Source organism: Podarcis erhardii (genome assembly GCF_964252035.2).
Source record: "Podarcis erhardii genome assembly, chromosome: 12".
Lineage (NCBI taxonomy): Eukaryota > Metazoa > Chordata > Lepidosauria > Squamata > Lacertidae > Podarcis > Podarcis erhardii.
The window spans coordinates 9,140,108-9,155,511 of record NC_138513.1 but is presented as its reverse complement, the minus strand read 5'-3'; the positions used below and the strand labels follow the sequence as shown (position 1 = coordinate 9,155,511).

Genomic DNA, 15,404 nt, shown 5'->3' with positions numbered 1-15,404 from the left:
AAGTCAGAAAGCTGATGTGTTGGATGACCTTACATTCCCTCCCATCCCCCTTCTATTAGCCCAACAAAGTTTCTTGTGCGTGCATTGGAAAACAATGTCTTCATTCTACCGATCATTTCACCTAAGATTTGATAGAGCTCCAGATAGGGTTGTGTGGGGGTTTTAATACAGAGGGTGGTGATAGTTCCGCCCCCCTTTGCATTTTCTGTGCCTTCAGAAATAGTTCCTTTTTTCCTCTCGTCTTTTCCTCTCTTGCCTGACTCCATCCTTCCATTTCCCTCAACCTTTTTGCCGTGACTCTGCTTTTATAGCAACTGCCCATTCCTTTTCTCACTTAAAAAGATGAACACAAAATGTAAGAGAGCTTTTGGGTCTTTGCTTTCATGGCAGCTCCTGGACCCTAGTGGTGAATTGCATGCTTTCCTTTGATATGCATTTATTACATACGCTCTTAAGCTTTTCAAGCTTCACCTGGAAATGACTTGGCACAAAAAACTCTTTGTGATTTCAGACATATTGTGTGTGGCCATATCTCTGAAGAAAGACTGGCTCTAGGCAAGTCATATTTGTCCTTGGTGTCTAAAGTCATGCTTATGCACCCATCCAGTGGGCCTCCAAGGCTGCAGACTAAGTCAGAGTCCCAAGATTGGGCAATCTGCAAATATGGTCCATTCTCAGGCACAGGGTTTGGGAGAAGCAAGGTAAACAAGCAAACTCTTCACTGCTTAAAAGAATTAAAATGACAATTAACTCCCAGTCCCCATGCATTCCGAATGATGCCTCACATCTTTCTAATAACAGAAAATAGTGTTGTCTGAAAGAGGTCATGCACACTAGGATTAGGTACAACCCTGCCCCCCAAAAAACTTCCTCTCTTCACCACCTCTGCATATCCCAGAGTTCCACATGGAGACTGCAGCAGGAAAGGAAAGTACCTCTAGCTTGAATCTGGCACTTCTTGAGAAGAAATTAGGTGCCTTGAGGGAAAGGGAGAATGTGTGCTGTCATTGTACTGTAGACCCAGCATTCCAGTGTTCAGGTGGGCAAACATGATTTAGCAAGTTGTGCCAAGAAGTTTCTGTGACTCAGCCATGATATGTTTACGCCCCGGTAAACATATCACAAAAGGGGATTTAGGAGCAGCTGCAAGCTCTTCTCCTTGGGCAGTGGCCAGTGTCTGTCTTGCCATTGATTCCTTAAAAATAGCATTTTGCCCAGTCTGGTTTCAGAGGCCCTCGGCTACCCACCACTTCCCTGAGGGAGATTGCTCCACACTCTAATGGATCTCGGTGGACCACAGCCAGCAATAAATGCTTAAATAGAACTCTCCATTGACATTATAAATGCTGGTGCGAAAGCTGCTGCAGTTAGTGAAGGGCTGGCAGTTAAGTACGTCTGTCTGAAAACATCTTATGACTAGGGCTTCATAAATTTTTCACCAGGCACAGTAACTAAGTAGACATGGAATAAGGGGGACAGGGTGGCAATTACTCGAATGCTTCCTCTAGCTGCACGTTGTTGTTTAGTCGTGTCCGACTCTTCGTGACCCCATGGACCAGAGCACGCCAGGCACTCCTGTCTTCCACTGCCTTCCGCAGTTTGGTCAGACTCATGCTGGTAGCTTCGAGAACACTGTCCAACCATCTCGTCCTCTGTCATCCCCTTCTCCTTGTGCCCTCCATCTTTCCCAACATCAGGGTCTTTTCCAGGGAGTCTTCTCTTCTCATCAGGTGGCCAAAGTATTGGAGTCTCAGCTTCACGATCTGTCCTTCCAGTGAGCACTCAGGGCTGATTTCCTTAAGAATGGATACATTTGATCTTCTTGCAGTCCATGGGACCTTCAAGAGTCTCCTCCAGCACCATAATTCAAAGCATCAATTCTTCAGAGATCAGCCTTCTTGATGGTCCAGCTCTCACTTCCATACAACACTACTGGGAAAACCATGGAAAACCATGACCACTAGCTGCACAGTGGTCCATTTTTCCTTTCATTGTTAGGGAGGTTGGCTTGCAGCACTCAAGTAGACTTTCTCGGGTCTTCTTACAACAACCCTGTATGGTAGATTCGTAGCCTCTCCAGATATAGGCCTGGGCTGAGAGATAGCAGCTTATCTAAAGGCCAAAGGAGACATGGCGTGGGAGGTTGGGAGAAGCAGGTCTCCAAATACGAGTTGCTGGGAATCACAAGTTGGAAGAGTGGCTCCTGTGTTGGAATCCTGCTTGTGGCTTTCCCAAAGGCATCTGGTGAGCCAAAATGAGAACAGGATCTGGGCTAGAGGGGAATTGGCCTGATCCAGTATGGGCTAGGTTACTTAGGGTGCTTACAGACATGGATGATTTAGCCTGGTTGGTATCCATCAGCCTCAGGAGACAGTGGAGGAGTTTGCCTTTGAGGGTGAAGTCAAATTGTTGGAGAGTTACAGCGCCTGCTGTGGCTGTAGAGACTGATATGGCGAGAGATGTTTTGTTGCAGCTGGGGCAGATGAAGGCGCCTGGTTGTGCTGCTGCAGATGCAGCATAGTGTTCCTTCTCTCTGTGTTCTTTCTAGCAGTCATTCCTCTTCTGCTATGGATGCACATCCTGACTGTTTCCAGGCAATGCCTGGTCATTGCTCCTCTGCTTTAAACAGGAAGGGCAGGAGCAACCTCATCTAGACTTCTGGAATCCAAATTGCATTCTGTTGTGATCAGCCCACGTTTCCCCAGTTCAAATGTTTATTGGGGGACATCACTTAGACTGTGAGGGGTGGGGAAAGAAGGTGCAGTACTCTCTCCCCCACTGCTGCCCTCCAAACATACTACAGTACAGTGGTACCTCGGGGTACAGACACTTCAGGTTACAGACGCTTCAGGTTACAGACTCTGCTAACCCAGAAATAGTACTGTGGGTTAAGAACTTTGCTTCAGGATGAGAACAGAAATCACGCAGCAGTGGCGTGGCGGCAGCAGGAAGCCCCATTAGCTAAAGTGGTGCTTTAGGTTAAGAACAGTTTCAGGTAAGAACGGACCTCCAGAACGAATTAAGTTCTTAACCCGAGGTACCACTGTATGGTCTTTTCAGGCCACTGTTGCTCTGTATAGGCTGGAACAACTGTGTGATGGTTCATCTACACCTCAGGAAATTGTATAGCTGTTCCATCATGTAAAGAGAACAAACAGATTTTTCTGAACTCTGGAGGAATAAAGATCTGAACAGGGAAAACATGGATGCTTTTATCACTACAGATGCCTCTGTAAATTAGATTGAAGGGAGTGTGACTTCCATAAGTAAAAATGCTCAGTGTCGAAGCAGCCCTTAAGAGTTTATGACAGAGGTCTTGCTGATTCAAAGCTTAGTGTTTTTGACTGCAGTCCTCAGCCCACTTACCTGATAGTTAGCCCCACTGAATTCAGTATGACTTACTTCGAAGTACAGATAGGTAGCCGTGTTGGTCTGCCATGGTCAAAACAAAATAAAAAAATTCCTTCCAGTAGCACCTTAAAGACCAACTGAGTTAGTTCTAGGTATGAGCTTTCGTGTGCATGCACACTTCTTCAGATACACAGATATTCAGATATTATATTATTTTACTTCGAAGTAGATATGGTTGTGATTGTTCTGTTACTAAGCTACACATGGAGAAAGAAGCTGCTGGGTTTTTTAAAAGTGTGCATTACCCCGTTCCACAGATGATGTCGTGTACTGGGACTGAAATGGTGGCTTTCCCTAAGTTGTCCAGTAATATTTGCTCTCACTGCCTGCTCCTGCTCAATGGGACTGCTGTCTGTCCATATTAAATGCCACACCAGCTAAGCCATTGGGCAGCAGGAGGAGAGGAGGAGGAGGCATAAGATTATTTGAAAAACAGAGTCTGCATTTAAAAACAAAAAGCAAAAACCTGCAACAGGCTAGGTTTAGCCACTGGAAAATGAAATGCTTTGGGGCAGCTGACTCATAATAATATTGGAGAATGTCTCAGCAGTGGGTTAGAAAATGTTTCCTCTGCATTGGATGACTGATGTGAACTCAAAATAGTTATTATTGCAGATTCATCACTGTCATGTTTTCAATTGGAACTGAGGGCAAAGATAAAAGCAACCTGTTGATAATTTTGATGGTTTTGCACTAGGGATGTGGCCTTGCTCTACAGTCCTTTAGTCAATTATAGCAGACTGGCTGAATATGGGTCCTTTGGCCAAGCGCTGCTTCTGCCTAATCCCGATTCACTCTAGTGATGCTTCACTGATCATTTCCTTAAAATGAGATATGTGCATACGTGGTTTGAGGAGTATGACAGTACAGTGGTACCTCGGGTTACATATGCTTCAGGTTACAGACTCCGCTAACCCAGAAATGGTACCTCGGGTTAAGAACTTTGCTTCAGGATGAGAACAGAAATCGTGCAGCAACAGGAGGCCCCATTAGCTAAAGTGGTGCTTCAGGTTAAGAACAGTTTCAGGTTAAGAACGGACACTTTGGGACATGGGCAGGTTGTCTGCACCACAGATGGATATAATTGTTTTAACCAGCGTGGCACCTTAGGGTGAAGGGTGGGAAATTAACATAATAACTGAACTGTCAGGGCTCTGTCCAAGGACTCATGGAAATTTTAGTTTAGTAATGCTTTTTGGAAATGGTCTTTGATCCTTAGTCCTCACAGAACCAGAAGTTTCTCCCTCTCCTCCCACTTTGCCACCTGTGTGAAATTTGTTAGATGGCTCTATGTGGACCTAGGGTTGCAAGTAACCCACCCGTGATCTAGGGTGAGATTCACAGTGACCAAAGAGAAGGCTTCTATTTGGATTCCTCTGAATTAAGGCTAACTGTAGCATTCGAAGGGACCACAAGGGTCATCTAGTCCAACCTCCTGCAATATTTTACCCAGTGTGGGACTCAAACCCATGACCCTGAGATTAAGATTCTCATGCTCTACTGATTGAGCTATCCTGTATTTGTTAACTTAATACTTCGTTTACCTAATACAACTGTTTTGACCTGAAGGACTACAGCAATTTATCTTAATGTATTTTTGCACACTGTCTTGTGATGTTTACATGGAAGGCGGTATATGAATGGTTTTAATTAATAAGTAAATTCATAATCATGTGCACTGTTAACTCACCTTTTCTCAAACCCCAGAACTGCACAGGCATTATATAAGCCACAAGAGAGAGTTTGTACTTTACTGAATGACATTTTACGCTTGGTGCAAAATAAACTACGGGGGGACTAATCTGTTCAGGGAGCCCTTGAACAAGGAGTCTCACGTCCTGCAGTACGTCTGCTAAATAAATGAAACAGATGGCCGTTTTCCTCCCGCAAGTTGCAGAGTGAAAGGGAAAACTCTCTGCCAGCCTCCTAAACTGGATTACATGATTAATTGTAATTTATATCACTTGAATCAGTTATATTTCTCCAGGTACAATTTTTGCGATGGGGGAAATGGAAGTTCCATTCTCTTCCTCATTAGCTCCATTGCTTTATGCTGCCGAGAAGCCATTAACATCAGCTCTGCCTGGTTCACCCCTTTGGCAGATTTGCAATTAACTTAGTTCTGGCTAGGGCTTGCAGTGCTGCCTTAGGCCAGTCACTGGGATGGACAGCTGATTCATTTTTCAAGGGGAAAGTGGAATGGCACTTCTCATGACTAACTGATGTTCTTTTTTCAGGCTCATAATAAGCCAAAAGGTAAAGAGGATCTTAAATGCATGTGTCCTAAATGTCGGTGATTTGATTGGGCCAGTGCAGATGTAACACTTCTTGACTGTTTAGCAATGGAGATTACATGATTAATTGTAATTTATATCACTTGAATTACTTGAATCTTGAAAAAATTCAAGATTATGTGTACCCTTCCTCTGCTCTTCTAGCCCAAGACTCTCTTCTTCTTCCTCCTCCTCCTCTTCTTCTTCTTCTTCTTCTTCTTCTTCTTCTTCCCAATCCTATCACTAGTATGCTATGTCTGCTCCATCCTGAAGACAACCTCAAGACTTAAATAAGCCTTGTACAATAAGATAAAATACAAGGCTTGTCGTTTGCCAGGCTGATTAAGATGGGAAGGAGAAGGAGGTTGTAATGACTGTTGCCGCTGAGTGGCTGAATTACTGCAAAGCCCAAAAGCTGGCAGCTTTGGTGCCAATGAGTGCAAAGATACCTGGGCAGTGCAAAACCAATAGTGTCAGATGATCCAAGAATAAGTATATATATTCTCAAATTTAACTTGAAACACATATATTCCTACACAGTAGGAAGGTTTGAGGCTTGCACAGTTTGAATTGGAAGCACCATGGTTTAGACATGACTATTTCAGAGAGAAGAACTGGAAGCATGTGCAAAAGCTATAAATTGTGGCGTGTTTCATTCACAGATGGTGGGAAAAGTTCCATTTGTAACTATTTGTGCATTCAAGATTGGTGTACCTTGATTTGCATTTAGATAGGAATTCCTTCTCATTAGACTTTAGTCTGTTAAGCTTTTTTTAAAAAAGGTGTGTGTGTGTGTACTTCTTAAGAAGCACTGGGAGGGAAATTAAAAACTAGTATGACATTCTTAGTTGCAGAGACATATTTAGAGCATAATGTTGAAGCCATTAGTTTATTGGCTTCTGTGTTTTTGGTGGAAACAAAGGTTTTTTTGAAAGAATTGTTTTGTGTATCAAGGAAGGTCAACTGTTAATAAAGGGCACCCATGGCTCTTCTTGAAGTAATTAAGACAAATGTTACATTTTTTATTTGTTGGAGCCAGCATGGGGCTTTTCTGAGGCATGCCTGGAGTCTGGGGCACCTAAAGAGCAACACACCCAGCTTGTTGGTGCACAAACATAATTGTAATTATAAGATGTAACTCAGCAAGCTCATTGACCTCCAAAGAAACATGGTTCTAGAGATGTTGCCTTGACAGCAAAATGTTCAGTCTTTTTTCTGTTTAGAAATAATAGGCAGAGTGTTATTTTCTTTCTTCTTTAAGAAAAAACACTTTTCTATTTCCCTTCCCTTCCCTACTTACATGTTGCTGGCTTGAGATGCCTTAATTTTTAGGTAGACCTAGTGTTTTAAAACGGCCACATTGAAAATGCAGATACTAATGTAGGCAGGATGATGCACATTGTATGAATGAATTTGCTGTACAACCTGGAATGTGGTGCAGATCTTCCTTCCTGAGGAAGAATTTGGTGACATAAGGGTGGATTTGCTGGTGGCTTAGATTAGAACAGGGTCTAGGTAGGACTTTTTGTAGTCTGCAGTTCTGGCTTCTCTGCCATGCACACATTCCTTTTCTAATATCAAATATCCTTTCAGTAGCACCTTAAAGACCAACTAAGTTAGTTCTAGGTATGAGCTTTTGTGTGCATGCACACTTCTTCAGATAAGTATAGTATCTGAAGAAGTGTGCATGCACACGAAAGCTCATACCTAGAACTAACTTAGTTGGTCTTTAAGGTGCTACTGGAAGAAATTTTTTGTTTTGACTATGGCAGACCAACACGGCTACCTATCTGTAACTGCAAATATCCTTTCTTAGGCATAGCAAACCACACATTATCAAACAGACACCGTATACAAATGGTGCAAAATACGAGCTCAGCGTAACAAGGTTTGTCCCAATCAGATCTTTAACTCCAGAGGAAATCAATTTGCATAAATAATACAACACAACACTACCACATCACCGATCAATTAAGAACCACATTCCTCTTCTCTCTAAATGGCTGCAATATATGCTTCTGCTAGCTGTCGGAACCCCAGTTCACAATGAATAGTTATGATGGGCAACTTGAATTAGAGATAAAGTTGGAAGCAATACTTGTGAGAATCAGAATTTTGGCCTTGTGTTACAGCTTCAGTTGAAAGAAATTTGGATTGGCATTTGAGAGTCAATATTAAACTAAGATTTAGTTTTGTTGGAGGAAACACAGCTTAGCACCTTTGGGTGACATCCATGATTTTGGATTTGCAAGACCTTTCCTCCCCACCCCCTACCCCAAGTGAGTTTTCAGTCTCCTTGTGGTGAGCTCTGTATGGGAAAGTCTTCAGAAGTTCTGGCTTTATGGGGCTTGTATTGGATCATGCCTCAAGCTTGTTTTGACCCTGATGTACATGGAATTTGCTGCAGGTTATGTGCAAAAAAAGCACTTTCAGTGTGGTGAAAGCAGCACAAATTCATCCTTTTTTAATCTTCTTTTGTTCTATAGCTAGGATGTTCTTGTGTGCTGTTTGTTTGTTTGTTTGTTTGTTTGTTTGTTTGTTCAGTGCAATAAAGATAAATTCTGTTTTGGACAGATATTTTGCAAATTGTTTGCTGTTTGCAAAACATGCAATGAAGATACGCTATGCTATCAAAGCTTGATCTTTTGCCAGTGACTAACCATGCAGTGAATAATCCTACAAGGACTTATCTGCACTATGGTCTTAGACAGGTTTAGCTTGTCATTCTCTTTCTAAAGACTCTTGTGAAGTAACTTGCTGTGAAGAAGGCTAGCTATCACTTTCAGAGAATAAATGGCGTTGTCATAAATACTATGATTCCCAAGATGCTTTGGGGAGAACTTTAACTGTTAACCTTGTATAAGTTTTATTTCCTTGGGCAGAGCTATACTACATTGTGTATTGGTACACAATTAAAAGACTTTGCCGGATGGAGTACTTTGGATTCTATTTCCTACTCAAAAGCTTAGCAGTATTTGGGATAAAAGCCAGGGCCTTCAAGTTAGTTGAATTGCAGCTCATATTCTTCCATTACAGAAGCACTTTAATTTTATTCTGATCCATATTTTATTACTTCAAACAGCCCTTGGGTGGGGGTTAGTGTTATTGTGTGGTGATTTTGCCTGGATCAGCATTTTGATTGCAAACACCCGGTTGTAATAACTCCACCATAAAAGCATTCTTGCTCCAAAAGAAAGCACAGAAGAGAAACAGCACTGAACTATTTTTATCCTGCATTTTGTAAAATGCATTTGGTGCAAAACAATTAGATTTTCATATTTCATATAACAACCCAGCTATCCATAGCTCTAACGTGAGTATTGTGATAATGAAAATTCTGGCTTAGACTCTGTTATTTCTTTGTTTGGCACTTCAGTATGTTGGCAACATTGTATTCAAAGCCCACTCCTAAAATTATCAATATTTTAAAAATCAGAGTGGCCTAAATGTGCTCTGGAAGTCCTCAGCAGAGAAATCCAGGAAATGGAGAATGTGCCTTATCAGTGTAATGAGAGCTGCAACCCTTGACAAACAACACAACTTTAAAGGCAGGTACCAAGAAACTGTCTCCTCACTGGCAACAAAATGCAGATCAATTGCACAAGGTCAGTGAAACCATTAATGCAGCGAGTGAAAGATATATATATCTCAAGGTTATCGGAGAGCATGAAACTAATCCAAATAGGTTTGGCATGAGAATGGGTAACTTGGTCTGACTCTTATGCCCAGCGACTCTCATAAGGATTAGCGGAAGTGTCTCATGGTACTCTTAGCATGCACTAGGCCTGCACTACATGTGGCCCAATCTGCTGAAGTCAATGTACTACAGGAATTGTCAAGTGCCTGCTTTGCTGTATTATGCAGGCTGCAGCCAACCTGACGAGTCGCATGTTGTGCAGGCTCATTGCACATATAACATGTAGCAAGTGCACACAACAGACTGGTCTACACAAGCGCAGGATAGCAAAACGAATGCACGGTTTAGTAACAGTTTCAGAAACCAGAGCCGGTTTAATGTTGCTCCAACCACTTGCAAGGTTCAACAAGGCTTAAGGTGGCCCCACAAACAAATCTTCATCCGCCTTCAAAAGCAAAGTCATGCTCCCCCTCCCATCATATTCTCATGCGGGTCCCTTCTCCAGTCTTCAGGGAGTGGCTGGAAGTGGGGAAGTAGAGAAAAATGTCCTTTTTTACCTTCCACTCTGCATACAAACTCCGGATTCTCCATCCCCCATGCCCCCACCTCACTCTGAGATTGCATAGATCTTTCTGGTGCGGCCTTAACTGAAGAGAATGCAAACAGCACCAGTGGATTTGTTTTGGGTTTTGCTTTGCTTTTCAGATCTTCCCAGGGTTGAGGAAATCTAATTTCACTCAACAACAAATGATGGCTGAGTTCAGGTTGAGGACAGTGCCCAGAAATCCTGGACTCAAGTTCACAATCCAGTCCGGTGTGGACAAGCCCATTATTTGCTTAATAGGCGCAAATAGGAAGCATCCTGAGAGACAGCTGGAGATATGGAGACTGCTGGTGCCATCCTGGCAACATAATTCAGTGATAGAGCACATATTTGAGATGCAGAGGCTCCCCGGCTCAATCCATGGCACCTCCACATAAGACTGGAAAAGACCCCTTTCCAAAAGCCCCAGAGAGCCACTGCCCATCAGTGTAGACCATACTGAGCTAGATCAGGCCAATGGCAAGGCTTCTTCATATATTCCACATTTTGTCAGATTGCATATGCCTAGGAAAAGTAGCATTCTGAGTGTATACTATGCTGCCCAAGGAACATAAGTAGGAAGTGTTTGGGTGGTCTGTTGTGGTGAGGCAGCAAATTGATCTTGCAATATGAATGTTTTAGTATGTTATTGTGCAAGTCCACAGTAGGAGATCCAAGAACAAGAACATCTGCATGCAGCCTTGGATGTTTTGGTGTTGCTTGCATTAATACAGAGCCGATAAAACTTTTATGGTGTGCCCAGTAGAAGCAGCAACTGGAATTTTACCTGCATGGGTTTAAGTTGTGATGTTATGACTATTTTCAGCAAGAATTTTAAAAAATCATTTGACAATGAATCTTACGAGGCTTTTCAAAAATGCAGAATAGGAACATAAATGGTAAATACCTCTTCCCTGCAGGTTGCAGCTACCACTTCCTTTTGCTTTAAAAGAGTGTTTTGGACTAGTGTACCTCCCAGTTCATGTCTTGGAAAGAGTAATAGCTTCTTCTGCAATCATTATCGGTGCTGCTTGAAGTTCACTTTCAAGTCATTATTCTGCCACAAATGATGCTGGAAGGAATTGGCATCTGGGGTTATTAGCATACCTGTGTGGGATTGGCAAGTACTAGAATGACTTGCAGATTTATTTCTGCAAGCACAAATTGCTGAGTTGGCCTGGGATCTTTTATAGGTTTCCTATTTCCTTCCCTTGGGCTTTCTGAAGCTGGTCGCTTTTGGGAATTGGGATACTGAAGTTAGATGGGCCATTGCTCTGCTCTGGTCTCGTCAGTTGCAATTATATTCTGATGCTCGGGAGGAATGCCTAACATCTCTTTTGTTTTTAATTAACATTCTGTTACGTTCCTAATTTAGGGACTTGCTGGGCTTTGGTAGTTCCTGTCCTGTGTGCTGACTTCAAGAAAAGTCTGTATTCTCTGCATGGCCACTATGGCTCCTTTTGAAGTGCCGCATTGTGCATCCAGGGGCATTCCTAAGCCACAGTGGCATCTGCTGCCACAGCACAGCAGGGGAGAGAGAACTGTTTCCGAGGAAAATGAATACTCCCATTGAAGTTCAGTGGCTGGTGGCAGACAGAAGCCTCAGGGAGCATCTGAGCCCTGCAGGAAATTGCTGGCTCTGTCTCTCTCTAAGGAAAAACACTTAAGGAACCGTGTAACAACAGTTATGACCCTTAAGATCTAAACTGACAACTGGTAGGCAAAAGATGAAGGGGTTAGGAAGATGTGAAATTGAAGGAACCTTTCAGGAGAGGTTTCAGTCACCCTGGCAAACCTAGTCTCCTGCATCATGTGTTTGGTTGCTTACGTTGTAGAAACACTACACTTGAAAACCATGTTTTGGGGTGTGAAGATAAAAAGGGAATCTCTTAAGGCTGCTGTATCTGCCCAATGAGCTTCAAAGGACACGTATTGGGTAGGGATGGAATCTCTGCATAAATCAAGTGTGACCAGGCTGTCTTCTAAAAGGTAGAAACATATGAAGAGTTATGTTTATTCTTAAAGCAACTGTTACCTTGCCTGAAAAGCCAATAAACCTGCTCTTCTTTTTATATTTCATAGAACATAGAAATTAGATCACTGGCCACTGTGCATTGGTGAAAAGCCTTGTTTTGCATAAGGCTGAGCACTGCTTGCAGCAAGATCCTAAACATGCTTCTTCATAGAATCAGGTTGGAAGGGACCACAAGGATCATCTAGTTGAACCTTCTGCAGTGCAGGAATAAGCAGCTGTCCCCTACGGGGATCTAACCTGCAACCTTGGGATTATCAGCACTGTGCTTTAACCGAATGAGCTATCCAGGCTATGCAAGATGAGTCCCTCTGAGTTCTGTGAAGCTTGCTCCACAAGAATTGCTGCTTTATATGCCTATCATTTATTCAGCTGATCCGCACCATGGTTTTTTTTTGCAGTTCCTGCCTTGAATTATTTCAGTGGAGGAAAGCTACTTCTGAGTATGTTTGCGTTAAGCTTGCAGGTTTAGTCATTTCAAGTAACTAATGGTTTTATCAAACGTGCACTAAGCATGTGCATTAGAACAGTAATCCCAGAAAAACAGATAGAGGACAGAGTGTATGTGGACCTGTTCTGTGTGTAGAACAAATTTCAAAGTATGAGACTACAGTTACTCTGGATTCAGAACCTGAGAGTATGTGATAACATTACTGAAGTAACAGTCTCTGAATTTTGCTCCCTGAGCCAATTCTACATAGACAAAAGGAGCTGTGCATTTTTCTTCCACAATTACATGGTTCTGGTTGCAGATACACTATTGCCTTGTGAAAGAATATGAATGATGCCGTGGGCTGAATAAGGATTGAGTGAGACTATAAATATTTTGGAAGAATTTGGAAATGGGTGATTGATGGAAGCAGCAACTCCCCAGGCATATTTGAGGTGACTGATTGTGGTAGAGTTAGGTGGGTGAATTGAGGTATCAGATTTTATATACAAGTAGAAATATGTCTGTGAAGTAGTTCTGATCACATTGACTCCATAGTTATGGTGCACCTTCTTCTAACCCTAGCATAAGTACCCACTGGATACAGTCTAAGACCTTTATATTTAGGCAAGGATTTGGTTAAGATTGTGCGTGTGGTTATGTTGAGAAGTGTGATTTAAACTTATTTAAATTTAGAATCCTTATGTTAAGCATATCTACTTCCCTGAAAGCCTGAGAGTTTGGCAGTGGATAATATAAGCTCAAAAATAAACTCTGTGCACTTACAAAAGATGAGTAATGTTCTGAATTTTTCCTGTGCTCCTTAAAATTCTGCCTGTTGAAAACACAGAAAACCAACTTCAGTAATAGGAAAGCATGAAATTACATAACGTGCCATATTCTTACAAGATATAAATCTAATTTGTAGTTACTGTGCAAATCCCATTCAGGTAAAGTCTATTCTGAACCAGACTTTCTTACAAGCTTTTCATTTTTATTTTGCTCTAATTTCTTAAATTACCGTATTTTTCACTCTATAAGACGCACCAGACCACAAGACGCACCTAGTTTTTGGAGGAGGAAAACAAGAAAAAAAATATTCTGAATCTCAGAAGCCAGAACAGCAAGAGGGATCGCTGTGCAGTGAAAGCAGAAATCCCTCTTGCTGTTCTGGCTTCTGGGATAGCTGCACAGCCTGCATTTGCTCCATAAGACGCACACACATTTCCCCTTACTATTTAGGAGGGGAAAAGTGAGTCTTATAGAGCAAAAAATACGGTAGTTGAAAGATTGGGCCTATACCCAGCTCTAAGACTTGTTTGGCTAAGCATGTTAATCCACGGACCCTTCAAGATAAAGCGGATAAAGTATGAATAATGCACTTGTAAAGTGCAGTATCTACCTTTTAGGAGCTGTTCATTGCTGTCAGAGATACCTAATCCTTTCAGCATCTCTGCTGAACATTAAGGGGGAACAGCATATGCACTCTTGGGAAGTGGGGGAGCCAGGGATGGAAACAGGAGAACCAATACCTCTTAAAGTGAGGGACATGAGAAGTTTTAAGCAAGTTAGATGTACCCACGAGTGGTTGAAAAATATAAGAACATATGCATCTGTTGTGTGGATATAAATTTGCTTCTTAAGCCAAGGGTGCGGAGCCTGTCAGCAACCTGACAGACCATGTGGTGGGCCAAACTAACGAATTCCTATGCCCCACAAATAACCCAGAGATGCATTTTAAATAAAAGCACACATTCTACTTATGTAAAAACACCAGGCAATCCCCACAAATAACCCAGAGATACATTTTAAATAAAAGGACACATTCTACTCATGTAAAAACATGCTGATGCCTGGACCGTCCGTGGGCCGGATTTAGAAGCCGATGGCCTTTAGAAGGCCCATGGGCCTTAGGTTGCCTACCCCTGCTCTAGATGTTGCTGGACTTCCCATCAGCCCTAGCCAGCACGGCCAATGGTCAGGATGGAGTGACCAATACTTGGAGGGCCACAGTTTTCCCCTTCCTGCCTTAAGTACTCTGCTGGGGGTTGAAGACTAACAACAAGTGCACAGGTTTGGTGGGATCTGTTCAGTGATGATGAGTACTGAATGTGAAGGTTGGCAGAAATACACCTCCATCTCATTCTCCTTGTGCAACTGGAGGATGAACTGAAAAAGACAAGCAAAGCTGCACACCAGATAATGGGAATACAATGTGTGGGCGCATATTGAAAGGCGATGGTGAAAAACAAAGGCAGGTGGGATAGGGTGCCCTGTATGCAAGGATGGGGCATTATGGTAGGCTTGCCAAACTGTGGGGTCATCGACACATCTGTAGAATGTGCATCCTGCTCTGTGAGGAGAGGAACTAACATCTGGATCATATTACGGATAAACTAAGGTCCATACAAATCTCTGTCCATTCTTACTGTGGCACAATGGGTCCGTGTGCCTGGCTGTTAACCAGAAGGTTGGTGGTTCAAGCCCACACAGGGACAGCTGTGGGCAGGATTCCTGCATTGCAGGGGGGGGTTCGACTAGATGACCCTCGGGATCCCTGCTAACTCTGCAATTCTATGTGCCATGACTGGCAGGAGGAGACAAGAACATGAAGCTTCTCCCCTGCACCAGAGCAGTGGTTCATCCTGTTTTCCGTGCAGGTGAATGCACACCGGACAATACCAACAGCAGCTGGCGGGGGTGGGGTGCGTGGGGAAGAAGCGCGTCTTCTGTCCTACCTCCAGCCTCTTAAGTCTAATATGGAATCCTGCGGCCCTGATCTCTTAACGGCGGCGTAGGAGTGGGGAGGACAGTAGGCGTCTTATTTCCCTAGCATAATAGGAAACTTGCCGCCGGCCGGTCAGCCAGCCAGGCCCGCCCCCTTCCCTCCCTTTTTCCGACATGCTAGGTGGTAGCTGCCCGCTTCTCCCTAGGGGCAGTAGCGCGGCGAGGGGTTTGAGGAGCGCGGGATGTTCCACTGCGCTTTCCCGAAATAGGGGTGTGTAAAGGTGGCGGTTGAAACGCGCCAACGTTCTACC

At 43.1% G+C, this 15,404-nt stretch overlaps 1 protein-coding gene and 2 long non-coding RNA genes across 7 annotated transcripts in view; 1 reads left to right on the top strand and 2 right to left on the bottom strand.

Annotated features, from left to right (window-relative positions):
* The window catches only part of PRKAG2 (protein kinase AMP-activated non-catalytic subunit gamma 2), a 191,553-nt gene that overhangs the window by 143,339 nt on the left and 32,810 nt on the right, over positions 1-15,404 (top strand). The gene's annotated exons all lie outside the window — the stretch shown is intronic.
* LOC309326141 lies at positions 192-2,838 on the bottom strand. Its single transcript, XR_014150197.1, has 2 exons — positions 1,959-2,838; positions 192-1,502 (listed from the first exon to the last, which is right to left on the bottom strand). It is a non-coding gene; the product is annotated as an uncharacterized lncRNA (long non-coding RNA).
* Positions 7,478-15,395, bottom strand: LOC309326076. Of its 5 annotated transcripts, XR_014150103.1 has the most exons (4): positions 14,500-14,774; positions 13,769-13,900; positions 13,153-13,201; positions 7,478-9,840 (listed from the first exon to the last, which is right to left on the bottom strand). It is a non-coding gene; the product is annotated as an uncharacterized lncRNA (long non-coding RNA). The 5 variants fall into 5 exon arrangements; XR_014150102.1 differs by lacking the exons at positions 13,769-13,900; positions 14,500-14,774 and adding an exon at positions 14,796-15,395; XR_014150104.1 differs by lacking the exon at positions 13,769-13,900.